The 17,476-nt window shown below is 43.5% G+C and overlaps 1 protein-coding gene across 2 annotated transcripts in view; it reads right to left on the bottom strand.

Moving 5' to 3' along the window:
- DCC (DCC netrin 1 receptor) overlaps nt 1–17,476 on the bottom strand; it is a 347,209-nt gene that overhangs the window by 70,107 nt on the left and 259,626 nt on the right. The gene's annotated exons all lie outside the window — the stretch shown is intronic.

Here is a 17,476-nt window from a genome sequence, read left to right as displayed (position 1 = left end):
TCAAGGAAATGACAAAAGTAAAGCAGATGAAATGAATGAAGTAAGGAAAAAGAAATGAAAATGGCTTTTTTTTTTTTTTTAAACCAACTTTCATTCAAGTTTTTATTTCTGAGGAGACAAAATCAAATCGGAAAAGATTCAAGTGATGGCATGAAGAAAACCATGCACTCGCCGGCAGTGGATGGCTGTACAGACAATGGATTTATTTTATTTTATGGCTAAATTTTCTTCTTTTTCGGGAATTTTTCATTTCAACAGGCCACTAAAATACCCATGATACAATAAAGGTTGAGTAGACACTAAGACTCGTTTCACTTTCCAGCCCAAAGTGCCAAAATCTCATCTTTTTGCCCGTAGCACTCATCACCCTGAGCATTTCGAAGAGTTTTGGATCAATCACTAATTTTGTTTTAACTTTGCTTGTCTTGATTGTACGGGGGACCATTCCTCAACACACCGTGCACCAGCTCAGGAATACCAACACCTTTCTTCCCTTCACCCTCTACCACATCAGTTGCTCATCACAAAGGTGCCTTTCTCCTACTCTAACAACTTAATTTCTTCAAGAGCCTTTGCTAAGGGACCTTATCGAAAGCCTTTAGGAAACCCCAATGAATGATATCAACCAGATCTCCCTGCCCACGTGCTCCGTGATTCCTTCAAGGACTTTAATAGGGAAGCGAAGCAGGACTTCCCTCCACAAAAGCCATACTGATTCCTCTCCATCATATCACGTCCATCCGTGTGTCTATTCATTCTCTTCTTTATTAGAGCTTCTATCAGTTTGCCCAGGAAAAGCACTCGATTTACCAGGCCGGACTGATAAGAGAGCTGATATTATACATCAACCTTTTTTTTCCTAAAACAATCTGGGCACCAGCACTTCCCTGCAAGTCCTTTGAGGGTTTCACCCACCAGGATATAAAGTCTTCACGGTGTGAAGGGTTTCTGATGGAGCAAGACCTCGGAATTATCTCTGCACCGGCTCTTACAGCACCTCATTATGCATTTTTAGACAAAGAGAAAAGCTGACCACATCACAGTGGATAGTTTTTGACCAAACACAATTTATTACCATTATTGAGTTGCTTAGGCCCGGCATAAATACGTTATAGCTCATACCAAATTAATTATTGCAATAGAAAAAAATCAATGCTGCCCATATATTGCCCCGTGATTTATGGTTACAATCAATTATACATTTCAAAATCAATACCTCGGGTTTTCAGCGCCGAGTGAAATAACGCTGGGGTTCGGACATTAGGGCAGAGCCAACTCCATTTTTCAATTGCGAGAGTGATTGTTTTAAAAACAGATCTGGTCGCTTTGCATATTGAAATTGCCCCCATATAAAACGTTTATGGGGGAATGCGAGCACGCCGAGAGCGCCTTTAAAACATTTCTGCTGACAGCTCCGAGGACGCCGTTGGGTAACTCGTTTGCTACCGGCAATGCATGGAAGAGTGAAAGCAGAACGCCCCTAAAATTATTTACCCTTGGACCTGGGGCATCCTGAAAAGCTGGAGATGATAAGAAGTATGGAGAAGAAACAAGAAGTGAAGGGGCAGAAATGCTTTCAGGGACCTTCTGCACGGCTCACGCAGGTTGCAGGAAGGATCTGTAGATTGAAAAAATAAATCTTTCTTCTGATTAGAGGAAAAGGGGGGTTCTTTCCAGACCCACCCAAAGCTGTCACTGCAACAGCAACAGTTCACTTCACCTCAACTTGGTCTCCATGGACACCACGGCGATGCTTTTTATCAATAGTGCTTAACACGTGCCCCTTTGATCTGGGAAAATCGATGAGTAACGTGCTGCCGGGCTCCTCGTTCTTTCTTCTGCTTTGGAAAGAGCAGGAATGGCGAGAGCTCTAATCCTTCCCACTTTAGCCAAGGGGCGACTCACAGAAAGGAAATATTTCCTTCCTATTCCATCGGGATCCCCTTTGCAGGCTGCAGACCACACAGCTTTCGGTCGATCCCTCCCCGATCAACTGTATCTGATGAACTTTTTCAGAGAGAAGCGATATCGGCGCAACGGATCTAGCCAAACCTGAGCTGAACCTTTAAAATCTTTCCCGTGCTTCCCAAAACCCCAGGGCATTTTCATTGCCACGTTTTCATGATTATTTACGACAAACCAGTATAAAAAAAAAAAAGAAGGATTATCTCTACCTCGATCAGAAATGTGGAGCATCATTAATCTTATCAAATCAACATTTCTGGATGCGCAAAGACCATTTTTCTATCTTGGTCCATGAACCTCTGGACGTAAATGCTCGTTAAGAATTAGAGGGGCTGCTGTGAACGGAGGCGGATTAAGCATCCAGAACACACTCACCTCGCTGTGAAAAGCTGGAAAAGGTTCAAAAAGGAATAACTCGATGACTTCATGCAACAACAGAATGGGTTATTAGTCTCCACGTATGGCCAGCAGCAAGAAATTGTTCAGTCCAAACGTGACCCATGCACGAGCTGGGATTTGAAATGAATTTCCTGAGCAAGGCGGCAGAGTTGGGAGCCAGTTGTGTCCTCTTTTTGGAGAGCTTGGAAACCAAGCATTATCTCCCAAATCGGGTATGTTTTGAAAGACAGACAGGACTCACCAAGGGACTTAAAAAAAGACCAAATTTAAAAAAAAAAAAAAACACACAGCAAATCCTCAGGTGTGCTGTAGAGCGAGGCTAGTGCTTCAGGCTTTGAGCAAACATGGAAATCGATGTCTCATTTGTGCAGTAAGACGAGCTAAGCCTGGCATAACTGCAAAATAATAGATTTCAGCAAGAAACGAAGCATCCTGAGGTGAAGTAAAGGGTGCTTAATGTACTGCCACTTCGCTAGGTGTGAGCTCTCTCTTCAAAGAGCAGGCGAATTCCTGGGAAATACTTGTAATATACCACACACGCGGCACAGGAGCTGATTATCTTTATCTGGACAGTCAAAAGCATTTACAAGTCAGACCTGTGGAGCCTATGGAGATCCCATATGATGATGATGAAATGAGGGTGTCTTAATTTGAAAGGCATTATTTTTATTCGGACAGGAGGCAGCGGGCAAGGAAAGAAAGAGAGCCCTTCACAGCATGCACTGTGACCTCCCAAAGTCCTGCTAGAAACATCTGAAGGCACCGGTGGGCAAAGACAACAGGGTTTTTCGCGTGATGGTTTGCAAGCCGAGGAGCAGAAAGGATGAGGCTTGGATCCTTTTTTTATTTCCAACCAGTTCGGCTCTTTTAAGTCCTTTGCTGCACCGCTTCCCAGCAGCGTGAATCCTCGCCTTTGATCCCACACCTTCAGGCGCAGCCCTGGACTTGGCCAGGCTCAGAAAGAGCTGCTGGGAGTAGGTAGGAGATTGGAAACGACCCCGTCTCCAACACATCCCCTTCCCCTGAAGGAAAAGGGGCTGAAGGTGAGAGCTGTGTTTCTCCCACCCCACCGCATCCATCCCAGCACCCCGGGCATCCTCGCTCCTCCACCTCCCGCAGGTGAGGGCTTTCACCGTTCAACCAAGCCAGGAGCTGCAAATTAATTTACAAATACTCCCTGAAGCTGGTGGTGGTTGCCTTGGCTACGAGCAGTTGTAAAGTTCCCAACCATGGTGTTTCATAAAACCACTCTCATTCCCAAGAGAAGATAATGAGAAAAAAACAAAAACAAAAACTGGGAGGACTGCTAAGGTATGAAGACCTTTCCAGCCAGTATCGTCTTCTCCGGGTATTTCTCTTCTGAGCTACGTCTCCAAACAGATATTTTATTAAAACTGCATGATCAAATACTTAAAACCACTTGATTGCCACATTCTTAAAAAAAAAAGAAAAAAAAAAAAAAGAAAGAAAGAAAAAAGGTGATAGCAAAGAAGATATCCCGGTGAAAGAAAATTAAGGATAAAAAATGCCTCTGGGTGTCTTCGCTAACTTGAAAAGAAAAAGAGGATGAAACATAACCAAATACAAGGCTTAGAAAAATCAGACACCTTGGGCAGAGGCTTATGATGGCAAAGGAACAAAACAAACAGAAAATGGTGAGCTTTGACAACAAATAATGGGAAAAAAATCAGAATTTTCTCTCTTCAAATGTAGAAACTTCTAAGGCAAAGCGGCTTCCAAGATTTTGTTCTATATATTTAAAAATCATTATGTACAGTGCAACCACATGCTTTTTATGCGAGTGATGTGGAATGCCAAATTGGGTTTGGGTTCCAAATGGGGTTGTTCAGCCTGGAGAAGGCTCCAGGGAGACCCTACAGCAGCCTGCCAGTACCTAAAGGGGGCTGCAGGAAAGCTGGGGAGGGACTTTTTGTTAGGGGATGCAGTGATAAGGCAAGGGAGAATGGGTTTAAACTAAAAGAGGGGAGATTTAGATTAGATATTAGGAATAAATTCTTTACTCTGAGGGCTGTGCAGCACTGGAACAGGTTGTCCAGAGAAGTTGTGGATGCCCCATCCCTGGAGGTGTTCAGGCCAGGCTGGATGGGGCTTTGGGCAGCCTGGTTTAGTGGGATGTGTCCCTGCCCATGGCAGGGGGAAGAATTAGATGATCTTGAAGATCCCTTCCAACCCAACCCATTCCATGATTCTAAACACTAAACAAGGCAGCATTTTTCTTTTCATTAATAGGAAGTGCTGAGACCAATACCTTTCCCATTTAAAACAATTTCAGTATTTAAGAAATGTGAGATTCCTCTCAGGTAGCAGAATTAATTGACTTAACCCACCAGTTGATGGTGAAAAAGGAACATCCAAAGCAAACAACCCCAGTACCTGGCCAGAGGTTTGCTTGTTTTCTCCCCATGGCCCAGGAGAGCTGGCCTAACCATGAGCATCTCACTTCTAAAAGTCAAAATTAGGACAGGGGAATCTGGCTTTCAGTTTCTCCTTGCATTAACTAAGCAGTAAAGGTTGATAACTTTTCCTATTTAAGGCATTGTTAGACATTGTAGGCCCTTTTAGACATTTCATTTGAAAATTCAAACCAGCTTGTAAGGACTTTGTACCTCTGTTTGAAAACAAAACCCTCTGAAGTCACTAAGAGATGCCACTTACTTGAAATGCTCTTTATTTGTAAAGAACATTATACTCGTGAAGATTTTCAAAGCGTTGGCTTCTCATTCAGAGTCAGAATGCTAGGCTTTCATTAAGGAAGAAAAAAATAAAAAACTGCAATAGGAAAATCCATCTAGCATGTTTTCAGAGCTGTAGCAATACATTTCCTTTAACTCATTCTTGTGCTGATGACACGGTTATTTACAAGAAGCTGTCATACATTGGCTCAGCTGATAAAACCACTTTGGAGCTGTTGCACTTTTTTTCAGCTAGGCACGAGGAATGGCGAATATTGCAGTAAATTCATCTTCCTCCATCCCAACACCTGCTAAACATTGGAAACTTGCAAAGGGTTGCAGTCAGCTGCAAGAAAACCAACTGGAACTTTACAGGTCCAGGGATCAAAGCAACTATCAATACTTCAATCAGGTTTTCAATTACAAATGCCTTTAATTGATTAGCACTTAGCAGCACCTGTAGTTGGCTATCACTTTAATTACTGAGTATACTGATGCTGATTACTTAGACGATATCAGCCTGAGAGCCTCATGATTAAGAGTTTATAAAGCAAAGGGCACAATAATTTCAAATTAATTAGGCTATTAAGATTCAGATTAAAATCAAAATCTCCAGAATATTTTAAAAAATTCCACTTTAAATAATGTTAATGCCTGCTCCCTTGCTGCCTTGTGCTGATAGATCTGTGCCTGCAAATCACACAAATGCAGCCAGCTCCCTCTTACTCCGAGGGAAATACCTTCCTGGAGGTGATCTCAGGGTTGAAAAGGCACCAAAAGTGCAGCTGGCTTCAGGTGTGCACAACTGGGAGTTAAAATACTCAGCAGAGGTCTTGTGCCCACAACTGGAGCACCAGATCCTCTCTAAGCTTTAACTCTGATTTTCTGTATATTTTTTTTTATGAAGCCTCTTATACTCTCCTTTTTGCAGTTCCAACGTTTTCATAATAATAATACGAAAATTATAACTGCAGTAGAGGTGCACGAGTCTCAGTGTGAATGCAGGTTACTGCAGTAAGGTGGCATGGGAGTGCAGGCTGTACCTGCTTCTCTTCATGTACTATTAACCTGGAGGGTGTCTCTTGGGCCCCTTAGGTAAAAATCATACAGATCCTTCCCCAGCAGAAATGCTCAGATTTAAAGGGCTAAGTCGGTCTGATAAAATACGCTATTTTGGGTATAGAGCAGAGTGAGTTGCTAAAAAGACCCACCTGGTGCTACTGGTGCACTGGAACAGCTCCCCAAGCCCAAGTAAGAGCACTGAGAGAGGGCTGGAAAGGGATTTAGGCAGCTCTGTTAGCAAACAAATGGCCACAAAGCTCCTGTTGAACCACTCGAAGATGGAAGATGATGCCAAATAATTCCATTTAAAAGACCAGGGAAACAATAAGATATGGAAATGTCCACAAAAGGAAGGGAAGAATGCCAGCTATTGCTGGGGTTGGCAATTTTTGTGTCTGAAGAGTAATAGCGTGGATTGCACATTTCATAACCAGCACCCAAACAGATTTATTCCTAATTAAGGTTACAGTGAGACTTCTCAAGTCTCCTTCTCCACTCTCCTTGAAGAACATTGCTGTTTCCAGTTGGTTTTCATGGGAATTATAGATGTACTAAAGGGTGACAGAGGTCGGAGAAAGCAGGGCTTGAGCAACGGGCTATAACCAAACCTCATCTTCACTTCTGCATTATTTCCTCTTTCTCACGTGTGACTTGGACAGAGGATGGTGGGGAAGATCCTCACTGTTTCGCAAGTTATTTTTCTTCACGTTCATGACAATTATTCCTTGTTTCTGGTCCTTACCTCTCAGAAACCGCCTGTTTCAGCTGCCCCTGCCACCTCCCTGGCTGCGGCCTGCTCCGCACGGGAGCACCTCAAACATTAGTAGTGCCCTTCAGGATCCAGAGTACACCTCGTTCACTCGTTTAAACCAGGTTACAGATAAGCTGTGACATAAATAGGAGCTGCAGGGAAAGAAGTTTAGCTTCATCCCCTCAACATACTGCACTATCATGCTCCCCCTGCCCGCTAGGCCGCGTTCCTGTGTGGGGCGGCCCAGGCTGCCCAGAGAGGGGTTGGGGGCTCCTTGGGGACATCTCCAGGCTGGTCCTGGGGCTGGGCACCCTGCTTGGGGGACCCTACTGGGACAGGGGCACCCTGACGAGTCTATGAGTCTGGATCCAGGAGCAAAATCCCAGATACGGACTTCTGAAGCCCTTTCTGAAGAGATGCAGAAACCGGGAATGGGAAGGGACATCGCGACGTGTCCGTGTGGCGCTTAGTTGCTTTCGTTTCCTTTTAGCCACGAAAAAGCATACTTCGAGAAACTCCTTCTTAAGTTTTGCTGACAAAACTCTCTTTCTTAAGTTTCTTTGACAACATCCCCGAGTTGCGTGCATTTTTTTGTGTGTGCTCTATGGAAAAATGGCGCTTTGAAGTCTCTCAAAGCTTTGTTACAGCTGCTTATTCACAGAAAAGTGTTACTTTTCCTTTTGATTATACAAACATATCGCCTGTCACCGAGGTTTGGCCCTGAATGCTAATAAAAAGTGTTTTTGCGAAGCTGTGTTTTAATGATCACGCACCCATGAATTTTATCGCTGCCTTTTCATGAGGAGACCTGAAAGACAAATCTATTCTGACCTTGGATCCAATTAAGTCACTGGAAAAAGTTCAAATGTAATGGTAAGGGATGGTTCTGTCCCCATTCGCAAGTTACTTATCAAAGAGCTGGCCGAGGAGTGCTGGTGATAGCAAGACGTAATTGAAAACCAAAATGGAGTGCCACGACCCTCAGGTACGCTTTCAAATTCAATCAAATACTTGTCAAAACAAATTGTCAGCTCCCAAGTCTCTACTCTCACCTCCCGCATGCTGTACTTACGTGCCGTGACACCTACAAGGGAATATTTACTTCTTTGTTCAGTATCTTGAGGCCAGGAGGCGTCCCATGGGACCTGCTCCAACATCCTGGGCATGAGGCTCCTCACACCGTGGTCCTATACCGAGAGCGGCCAGGGAGCAGGGGGCTTCTCCCATGTAGGGCAAAGTTATCTAAACAGAGGGGCAATTCTCATGGTTCACGTCCCCAGAAGCTTCAAAACGAGAATGTAAAATCTGACATTTCACGAGAGACGAAGGCGCCCTGACATTTTCCCTCGGGTAAATCCCTGACACCGAGGGCAATCCCGCTCCAGGGTCCCGTTCCTCAGCCTGTGTTTATTATCTTAGCATTTTGAAGCCTGCCCACTGCTTAATTCCTCCCCGTTTCATACCCCGGGGCTTCTCATATTCATGGCTTCTGATTGTGCTCTCGGCTTTCCAATTCTCTAAAACGCTGGCTGAAACACAAAGGTTGTCCAGGTAGCACATCTTGCCTTAAACACCTCCAGCTCCAGCCAGCTGTGAAAATGCATAATCTCCAGTAATTATTTCTGTTTTCGCTTCTACGTTTTTAGCTTAATTATGTTTCCTTTTAAAAATTGAAGCACCGGAGGTCCCTGTAATTATCACGGGACACAGACACACCGAATTTATCTGGGAAAGGTAAATGGCTAGAAGTCACCAGACAACCTAACACACTACATTGATTTTTGGGATTAATAGGAGCGTAAGCCTTTAAATTTTGCACCCATTGGCATCTGCTTAATTAAAGACTTTTCTTTCCCTGTGGACATTCAATAACGCTGAGATGGGCTCCAGAAAACATCGACTCAGACGTAAAAACGTGTCTTCTATTTTCTAGCTCTAAAAAAGGAGTTAACTCTCTTCTTCGATGTTGGGTTATTTTTTTGAACTTGGGAGAAACAACCCTTAAAACAAAGCAATTACAGTTATAGGTGCTTCTATTTATATGTATGTAAGCCATACTCTGATGCTTGAAAGTATATTTTCTATGTTAATGGCAAAAAGCCATACATGCCACCGAAGAGCAACGTTCCAGTAAACCAGTCCAGAATTTGCACAGAACCATGCCAGTGACCAGCTGGGTTTCCCCAGGGTCTCTGCAGGCGCTCTGAACTTTCTGGTGCACACATCATGCTCCTTCAGCTGGTTTCTGTCTGCACTGTGCAAGCCCAACCTCCTCTGCTGATACGAGCACAGACCGATATGTCACCGTCCATCGAACATACAGCTCTTCATGTCACGCTTTCCCTGAAAAGATGTAGGATTTCTAACGAGCACTTGGCTTCAGAGACCTGCCACCGGCCATTTTCAGCCACCATCACAGCTGCTGCTGGGTTACTTTCGGTACAATTTCTCTCCCTTCAAAAATCAGACCGAATTTGCGGAATTCAAGGAGACCCAGAAAAGATACCGGGCAGCTATAAGCTGAAGGCAAATCTGTTCGGCTTGAAGAGCTTGTTTGGAAGACCTCCTGTTCGATGATATAAAGGACCACAGAAGGATATTCCTCTACAGTGAAGGACACTGGATCGAGTCCAGCCCCAACTGTTGTTTACTACTAGAGCAAAGAAGTTTCACTTTGCTATAAATCTGTTGCTGGATGCTCAGAGCTGGGTTCATCCCGGTTAATGTAGGTATAAAACTGAAGCATCCCAGTGCTTGGTCAGAGAAGGACATCTCATCTCTCTAAAACACCCTTCAGGATGTTCCTGCCCCTCATCGCTAGCACGAGCAGGGTGATCCATTTCCATGAGTAAATCAAGTGCCTAAATTTACATGGTATGGACCCAGATCGGTGCCAGGCACTCCATTAATCTGACATGAATCCGAGCTATGTCGGAAGAGACGTAAATACCAAAATACTTTATGATAGAGTGGAAAGAGACAGAAATGTCAATGAATCATAGAATGGTTTAGGTAGGAAGGGACCTCTGGAGATCAGCTGGTCCCACCCCCACGCAGTTATTTAATGCTTATTCAGCTCATATATACTTTTATACACCCTCTGGTTGCTATTTTTGTTATCTCCCTGCAGACCACAGCAGGCAGCCCCTCTGCCCCCACCCTGCCTATTATGGGCTGTGCGACCCCTCTGCGTTAATCCTTGTCTGAATGGGATACAGGGGAAACCTGGTTCTGCCTGACCTTGAGAGATGGGACGGTACTGTTCAGTTTAACACACACAAAAATGGTTTATTGAGGTACGTTTTGGAGGTTTTATCGGATTTCCAGGGAAGAGGGAGATGTGCACAACACCGCCAGAATGAGCAAGCAGCCAAACTTCGATTACAGCCCTGCCACCCAGTGCCACTACATTAAAAAAGTTATTTTGCTTTCAGGAGATTTAATATCATGGCGTTACCAATAAAGGAAGGTACAATAGAGTTGTCAAGAAAAATGAGAAATAATCCCAGCTACGGGCCTGGCCAAAGCCAGGCCGGGCTGTGCTGAAGCACAGCAAAGAGACGCATCCAGTGACCCAGCAGCCTTGCACCCCATTGCTGCTCTGTGAATAGCTAATAAATACAGCACATTTTCCACATGCATTGCAGAAAATAACCCGGCACACTAACAATGGGGTGGATTCCCACCTGACGATCAAAATTAGCCGTCGCAGTTGGGAAGTTCGCTCAAGAAAAAGCTCAGAATAGCAGAGGTAGCACTTCTGGCAGCTTGGACCCTTGCGGGCATCTACTTTCAAAGAAAAAGCTGCAGTGTAAGAATTATGCAGACAGTGATGTATTTGAGTCCTGTCTGCTCTCATTATCCCGGGCATGGTATTTCTGCCCTGGAGGGAAAACAAATTGAACAAGAATTCAAAGTTTCCGAAATTTCCCAAGTAACTTTACGGCGCCGTGCGCAACGCACTTGCTCCCTAAGTAAATTAAGCGGCTGGTTTCAAAGCCAGTGCGTTTTATTACAGCAGACTGCCATAACATTCGCCCTTCAGGGAGGAAATCCTGCAGGAAACCTCACCATTCCTTTACAGATGCCATTTAGGATCTGGAAGGGGGAAAACCCTGGCAGCAGCCCCGTAAACGTTACCATCACATCTCGTCCTATACGGTTTCCCTCAGCTCTTGCTTAGACAGAGGACCAACGTGTATATTCTGACCTCTGGCAGTTTTACTAAAAGACAGAGCAAAGTAGCAGGAATTGCAGTCACGATTAATAAAGATCCTGTTTGATGCTAGTGTGCTCTGGTGAGCAAAATGCTGTTTTATTTATTTATTTTTTTTATTTTCTTTACCATATTTTATTTGCAAGAGGTACACGACTGCTTGGGTACCATCCAGTAGATAAGAGGAAAATTTTGCTTCATTATATCACATTACATCACTCATTTGCTTCAATTTTCTTTGTCATGAGCTTATAGGAGGAAGAAAGCAACCATTAAAAAAATTAGAAACCGTTCCTCATGAAAAAAAAAAACAAAACAGGGTCGGCGATTTTCCAAGCCTGAGTAAATTACACCAGATGTCAACTCTTAGAAATGCCGGGCTGTCATTATTATGACATAAATAAGCATTTCGGTCAGCTGTTTTTATCAGCTGGGAAAACAAGCTACGAGACAAGATCAACAGTCAACATAAAACGGTGTCCAAAAATCCTGCCAACATTACTAAATTGCATAGCTCAGTCTTGCCATGCAGGTGAAGTCATTCGTACCCCCCCAGACGAACCCCTAGAGACACAACAAGAGCAGTTGGGGCTTAATACAGGACTTTACAAGCGTGGATTTCAACAGCTTTAATGGCCTCGTCAACTGGCCAACCCATCTCAAGTGCAGAGATGTCCAAATGGCAAAACCTGGAGCTCTATTTCACCTCCTCGTTGCTCCTCACCTGCGCGAGGAAGGCGCAGTGCCATGCAAAGCACGTACCAGAAGGGTGAAGCTTTGCCAAAGGTCAGTAATTCTGGTTATAGGGTTTTGTCTCCTATTCAGGGCTGCTCAACAGTGCTGAGAACAAATAATGCTAAATCCAACTGTATAATTTAAGCGTGCATAATTTCCCGTTGAGGAAAAGTTTTTGAGTATAGCAGGTATTTAATATAACCAATGCACGTGAACCCATGGCTGAAGCCTCGTAAGAAAGGGTAAAACAAAGAAATATCACCCCCCTCCTAATAAAACTTGCTGAGGCACAGATTTTGTGTAGGACAAACACTTTTTTTGGTGATAGTGCATGAATTTATCTCCTCATACAGTCGTGTGGCACACCAGCACTGGTCGCCCAACAGCCACATTCCTCATCTCTGTGCCTTTGGCATGCTGAGGATGCCCAGGCATGATTTGGGAACCCCGTCACATGCAGGATACGCCCCAGAAATGCTTCTTCTCCTGGAGAATGCTCCGTGAACTCTATTTCAATGCCTCACTTGGGTAAAAGAAGCAAGCTCTGGGTATTGCTGCATGTAAATGAAATTTTACTGAGGACAAAATAAGGCAATGAAGAAGGAATGTGTACAACTAAACATTCACAGCCTAGCTCAGAAGTATATTAGAGTGTACACAAAAATATAGGAAACAGCTTAATTAATCAATACGGAGTATGTGAACAGATTTGGAGATATTTAGTTACCCAAACAGGGTTTATTACGCAGTGCAGATTTAGTGAATCCAAGTGCTTCAGCTGTTGCTGCAGATGATGACAGAGCCTCCTCATCCTCCAGCTGAGGTGGGAGATACCCAGCATCATTTGGATTCGTTGTTCAAATGATAACATGCTAAATAAACACAGAGCTGTGTATTTTTCCATTTTAGGATTTCTGCAGATGACTGGTGCTTCGAAAAAGTGCTTTCCTATAGGTATTAAATTTTACATACCGCATTTTTCTTCAGCATCTGAAGAAACACCGTGGTTAGTAAACACTACACAGCATTCTGCTCTGCATCTCCTGATCCAAAGCCCCCTAAAGTCAAGAAGATATTTTCTCTTTTGGTTTCAGTAGATGCTGGATTAGGCCCATGAATTGTATTAATCCTAAAATCACCGGCATTTATTCTTTCGTCAAATGCTAAATTTGTACGTCGATTCACTGATGTGCATCAACATCTCAAAGATCACTTAGAAGGCAGGGGACAAATCCATTCCTTATAAGTCTCAGATAGTGTCACAACAACCTCAGTGAATGGGAAAAAAAATCACACATATATAAATTATTTCTCTCCCAGTGCCACCTTTTTTTTCTTCTTTTTTTTTTCTTTTTTTTTTTTTTAAAGAGATCCACCAAAATAATCTGAAGAGCGTTGGAGAATATCACTTGAGCATAAATACAGATTTTCATCAGACTCTTTCTGACTTCGCTGTGAAAGATAACATTGAGCTTGTGAAAAGAGTTAATTATGCATTAAAAGGGCACACCGGGAGTTAAGGCTACCTTCAAAATTCGGAAGCAAAGCTAATTCTGGCATGAATGATTCTATAAATATCACGCAGTTTAAGCCCAGAAATAGGTTGTTTTATAATTGGTTTATTCTCTGGAGACGTTTCTGGGGATTTTAAAGACGGGAGCACATATTCTGTTGGCTTCGGGAGAGCTATGGGATCCGAATGTGGGGTTTAGGGAGCCAATTTTGGTTTGACGTTTTTGTTTCCAAACACCACCCCCTTAGACACCAATCCCATTAGGCAAGGCTATGTTTATAACATTTTATAAAAAAATCTCTTATGACTTCTCTTTGTATTGATTCTGCAACACAAATTAACAAGAAACCTTGTTCTCGCTGCTTTATACATGTTTTCAACAAGGAATAAGGAAAAAAAAACACACAGAAAAGCAAGAAAACCCTTAGGTTGTATATAATTAAGACAAAAAGTCATAAAAAATCATTAAATGAAAAAAAAAAAGAAAGAAATAAACCTCAGGTAATGATTTTCATTTAGACTGAGAAATCTTCCAACCGTTCTGACTGCGCAAAAAGACCTCGAGGAAGGAAAAGCAAATTTACAGCTGTCTTCAGGTACCTTCGTGCTGCCAGCATGCCAAAAGCACCTGCTGCAGGAGTAGGAACCCGATAAGAAAACTCCTGGAAACGGTTGTGTTTTATTTTCCAATTTTTTAGCAGTTGTATAGGGCCCCACATCAAGTCAGGCTGCCATGGGGAGGGCGCTGTGATGGAGAAGGGGCTGGGAGGATGCTGGGGGCAGGACACCCACCACGGGCACCCAAAATGTGGCACCACCAGCAAGGGGCTTCCAGCTCAGCACCTTTATTAGCACTTTAGAAATGTTTAAACCTTCATGAAACATCTGCAAGAAGCCTGTGCCCTGGCTGCCTTCAACACCCAGGCCAAATTTTCTAGGCTTTCAGGCCTTCAGACCTGATTCTTCGTGCTCCTCACAGTGTTCAAAGTGTCTCACCTAACAGATTTTATGAAACCACAGCATCATTCAGGCTGCAAAGACCTCTAAGATCATCTAACCTAGTTCCTTTTGTCCCTTTGCATCCCATTTTTCTCTCTATTTTGCTCCTTTTAATGAAGGGTTCAGGTTAGCGAGCTCTGCAGTCAAACCAAATCCACTGCCTCTGACTGGATCTGGCCCCAAAGCATCAAAAAGAGCAGCAGTCATATTTTTTCCTTCCAACTTCCCACCCCAGCTGAAGCCTGTCCTGAGGATGACATTTCTGCTGAGACCAACTGTTCGCTAATGGACTCTATCCTTTTATGTTTTGTCTCAAAAAAAAAAAAAAAAAAAAAAAAAAATTGCATTTCTAGTGGAAATTACTCGAAGAACAGTCCATAAAGGGTAATTGCCTTTTTTTTTTTTTTTTTCCAAAGGTGATCCATGCAGCCTGCCCATTCATCGTCGCTTCACAGGGATCCTAAGACCAGAGAAATGCTCGCCTTTCTTTTTGAAGGAAAGGGAAAAATAGCAAACAGCTTGATCCTTATAACTAGGATCATATAGGGTGTTATTCCACTAACAATTACATTTCTTTCTATTTATGGACAAAAGATGTTAGCTGATTTTTTTTTAACTTAAAAAAATCAAATGAATGCTGCTACTGAACCATTCTTCCTGCACAGATCCTGGGATGGGGAGGAAGGAAAGACTTTAGCATTTACAAATCCAGAGCGACTGTAGCCAAATACGTCATATTCCTGAATACGGCTCATTCTCACTTAAAAACAACCCTGAACAGAAGGATGAAACTGAAGGAAATCCCCATCCACTCCGTGGAGCACAGGGACTTGATAAAAACACCCAGACATCCCAATTGCTTCGGTTTTGCTCTAATGAACTCTAACCGCAGGCTGTGATGAAGATGTACGATCCCTCGGGCTGCATGCAAGCATGAACTACTCCAGGCTCCAAATCCTTACTCCTGCTGCTTTTTCTCAGCTACCAAGACAACATTCAAAGCAATACGTTGCTCAAAATACTTGAAATCTTTTACAGGACAGTGAAAATGCAGTCAGTAGCTTTGTGGGATAACTGTTGTGCTTTTTTTTTCTCCATATCTGCAATTTCCCTCCCATTCCTGGCACTCTGGGACTTATTCAGAAGACACCGGGGCCACTTGAACTGACCCATAAAAAAATATGTTTCCACTAGTTAACTCTTTCAATAAATGCCATTAGTTATGGCACTTTTTGACAGACGAACTGCCTCCATCCCCTAGGAGCTTTCCTACCCAGCACTTAGCCTCTTAAATATTAGGCCGAACGAAAAACTCGATGGCTTCAGAAAGTGCAGAAAATTTGAATCCCAATTTGACACCACAAGGTATTTCCTTAGATTAAAAGTATACATCCAGATGTCAATAAGTTCACAAAACTCAGAAAAAAAAAGCAGAAATCAGATTTTACAGAGGCAGTGGAAGCTCTCAGCCAGGCCAAAGGGAGTGTGGAGGAGTAGGCCTCATGGCGACCCGAGCATGAGGTGCTGGCTTTTCCTTACTTCACAACAATTATTTCTGTTTCTGGAACACAAAGGAGCCTTCTCCAGATGAAACAGGCCTCCTCGAGGTCCAAGCACCTCTAATGAAGGTGCGTCCTCTCTTGAAATGTTGCCAAGGGAGAATGGAAATATCTTCATTTTCATGGCGCTGGACCTGCCAGGCCAATACAGATGTGACAACATTGCATTCATTGCCAGTGTGTAGGATGGTTTTGAGAAGAAATAGGTGTTTTCAGGGATTCCCTGGCATCAGAACAACCTTTTCTTTTACCAGGATGTTGGCCGTGCCCCGTCACGTTTCCTTTTCCCTGCTCATGTCTGCCACAGGCCCTGATGGTGCAGCAGCGGCAGGCGACGTGCTGTGCAAGACAATCAGCGAAACCACCTCCGTGACCAACCTGCTCACTCACCAGAGACACTAAGTAAAGTTCAAGCACTGGCAACACTATTTACTGAGCTGCAGAACGGATGACAGTGTATAATATTGTCTATTATTCCAGATAAGAAAAGGATGAGGAGCAGTAAATCAGGCAGGATACAGGGACCAGCTACAGCGGGAATTATCAGTGAGGTAAAATATTTTGGTTTGTAAATATCTTAACACAAATCCACACCGAAAGGCGGTAAGAAGTGCCAGGAATCCTCGTGATCGCTGTTATATTGGCGTTTTGTCACGGTGGGTAGCACGATAAGGTCTTGAGCCTGTGTTTGTACACGCCTGGAGCTCGCAGTAATACAGGTAATAACAACAGCAAATGCGGTGATGTAACTTTTATTTTGCATGCCTGGTCTAATGAAAATCTGTCCCTGGGGAGCTCAGCACACATATACTGGGGGGAGAGAAGAGCATAAAGTGTACACAACTGTAAATGTCAATGGCAAGGCAGCGCTCGCGATGGCACCCAGGGGCATAACGAGAAGCAGCGGAATAACATTAAGAAAGGGGAAATTTAGGGTTTTTCCCGAAAGACGGATAGTGATACCAGTGAGTTGTGTGCGAGGGACACTCCAGCAATCCCCCAGCTAATGCGGTGGGAAAACACCACCACTTAAAACACTTTACAAGTACCTAGGGGCAGTGGGAAGGAGCAAAAACCAACCCAAACCCATAAAACTGGCTGCTGGGAACGGCGGTACATTAGCAGAGTGGCACCAGAGGACACAACAACTCCTTCCAGCTCTAATTTCAGTCATTTCGTAGGGCAAACCTTGACCCAGAAATTATTTGCTGATTCACCATGACCGCCAAAACAACCCTCTTATATTCAAGCAGTTAACCTCAGCTGCAAGTCCCTTGTACTCTGGCACAGCTGAGCGTGTAACTTCATCACCAAAAGCACAAATAAAGATCCTCCTGCCACATTTATTCCTATGTTTTTCGGACGATTTTCTTCTTTAAAAGGTCAGTATGAAAAAAAATATATCTTGAATTCTACCAATTAAAATGCGACAGTGAAAAGACCTAAGGACGATAAACCAACAGGATGCTGTTTTTATTGATGCCACCTATTTCTTTGCAATTATTTGAGTACAAGAAATGTTATTTCATTAACCGTCCTAGGTATATATTCTGCAAGACGCTGCTGTTTTGTTTCTGGCATTCT

This window comes from Anas acuta, chromosome W (assembly GCF_963932015.1).
Source record: "Anas acuta chromosome W, bAnaAcu1.1, whole genome shotgun sequence".
NCBI lineage: Eukaryota > Metazoa > Chordata > Aves > Anseriformes > Anatidae > Anas > Anas acuta.
The sequence above is the reverse complement of the archived record's forward strand: the minus strand, read 5'-3'. Positions and strand labels throughout refer to the sequence as shown.